At 29.8% G+C, this 2,185-nt stretch overlaps 1 long non-coding RNA gene across 1 annotated transcript; it reads right to left on the bottom strand.

Moving 5' to 3' along the window:
• Positions 1 to 225: 225 nt before the first annotated feature.
• Positions 226 to 1,606, bottom strand: LOC139780712 (uncharacterized). The gene is made up of 4 exons (XR_011720313.1): positions 1,455 to 1,606; positions 1,342 to 1,372; positions 618 to 717; positions 226 to 486 (listed from the first exon to the last, which is right to left on the bottom strand). It is a non-coding gene; the product is annotated as an uncharacterized lncRNA (long non-coding RNA).
• Between the last annotated feature and the right edge of the window lie 579 nt (positions 1,607 to 2,185).

Genomic DNA, 2,185 nt, shown 5'->3' with positions numbered 1-2,185 from the left:
TAATTGACTATACCGGCAATGATTATAATCGCGGTAACGATTATAATCGTCGTGACAAATCGTCACCGAGTTTCGACCAAGGATTCTGGTCATTCTAAAGTTGATGCAATTTTAGATGCTTATAATATAAGCATCTTAATTAAATAATTACATTTATTGCGAAAAATATTACCTCTGCCAGGATAATATTTTTCGCAATAAATTTAATTATTTAATTAAGATGCTTATATTATAAGCATCTAAAATTGTATCAACTTTAGAATGACCAGAATTCTTGGTCGAAACTCGGTGACGATTTGTCACGACGATTATAATCGTTACCACGATTATAATCATTGCCGGTGTAGTTCAATTAAATTCTCAATTGTGTTAATTATTGACTGGCGAAGTAAATGTTACTTATTCGATATGTAATTCATTTTCCTAATCGCTAATATCTGTTTCTTGTTTCTTATATTTTTGATTCTGCAAATTCTTTGGCAGCTTCTGAAACAAAATCAATCATAGAAGAATATTATAAATAAAGAAGTAAGTATATTATAAATAAAGAATATTATAAATGAATTGAGAGAGACCAGCATCCATTTTCCTAAACAAGTATTTGTCTTGCGACTTACCTGATGGACACGTCTTAAGAAGACAATATTGGTAACTGCTTTTCCTTGCCTTTTCTTTACTGGCTTTATAACGCTCAAGGAACTCTTTGGTAGCTTAATTCTGAAACAAAATCAGCCTCTGTCACATCGCAATACCGCATCAGCGTCCATTCGATAGAAAAATCCTGTCAGTTTACATATTGCTTGTTTCGGAGCTGAGTTCATAACGTGATTTATTTATTAATTCAATAATTTATTTATTTATTTTATCATTAAATATTAATTAATTTATGTATTAATAATTTAATGATAGAATAAATAAATAAATTATTGAATTAATAAATAAATCACGTTATGAACTCAGCTCCCGAGCAAGCAATCTGTAAACTGATATGATTTTTTAGTGAATTAATTAATTAATTAATTAATCAAATTAGAATCAAAGCCATACGGTCCAAGGTTAGATCTTTGATAGCTTTATATTAATTTCTGTGTGAAACACAGCTATCGTTGGAACATTAATTAATTATTAGTAAATGAATTATTAAATTAATAAATAAATCACGTTATGAACTCAGCTCCCGAACAACCAATCTGTAAACTGATATGATTTTTGAATGAATAAATAAATAAATTAATTAATTTTTAATTAATTAATGATTTAATTAATTATTTAATTCATTCATTCATTCGTTCATAAATAGTATTGTGCCAGCGACAATATTATTTGCACCGATAGACTTACCAATATATTTGGAATCTGTATTTCCTGCATTCTGCAAAAGCACAAACAGTATTATATGATTGAAATAAATTAAAAATATATCTTGTCACTTTGCATATTTATTTCAAACTTACGTCGTGTCAAAATATGTGCGCCAAAAGACAGCTGGGGACAGCGTTGCCGTTTCTCGATTAGTCACGATGCACGAATAGTTAGAAAGTTGCACGCGTTTTGAATGCGTTCCAAAATGCATCAACTTTAGTGGACCAGGCATTAATGACGTTGAGTGTACATCAACATGCGCAGGCGCGGTTGAGTAGTAGAGTTCAGTTAGTTAATAATGAAGGACAGTTAAAAGTTAAGAAGATATATACATTTATGTATAGACTGATAGATTATTGACAGTTATTAATAAAGTACTCGCTATATATACTTTTATCAGTGTTTTCTTCCATCTACTACATGTTTTTATTATATCGTTTGACATATATTTTCACGATATCGTGTGGATTTTCTTTTTAGAATCCCCATATATCTCTTAACAAGATATCCTGTAAATGTTCTGTACGAAAGCGTTTCAGTATAATACATGTTATGATATACTGATAATATTTTAAGGATATTACGATATATTTGGGATTTACAGGATAAATTCAGTATATCCCTCATATCTTCTCCGCTGTGTGGGGTGGTAATATTTATCGCAATAACAACTATAAGATGGAGCACCGATTCTTCAGTCGACGGTGTATAATAAACAGAATAATAAATTTCTTTCGCCAGTATAGAATAACAATTAAAGTAATTTAAATCGACCGTGACTGGCAATATATAACGTCTTTCCGATATGAACATAGAAGTTCAT

Source organism: Temnothorax nylanderi, unplaced genomic scaffold (assembly GCF_030848795.1).
Source record: "Temnothorax nylanderi isolate EJ_2023f unplaced genomic scaffold, tnyl_v1.0 TNYL_tig0293_pilon, whole genome shotgun sequence".
NCBI classification, from domain to species: Eukaryota; Metazoa; Arthropoda; class Insecta; order Hymenoptera; family Formicidae; genus Temnothorax; species Temnothorax nylanderi.
Note: the sequence above shows the minus strand (reverse complement) of the source record. Positions and strands in the feature narration are given on the sequence as shown.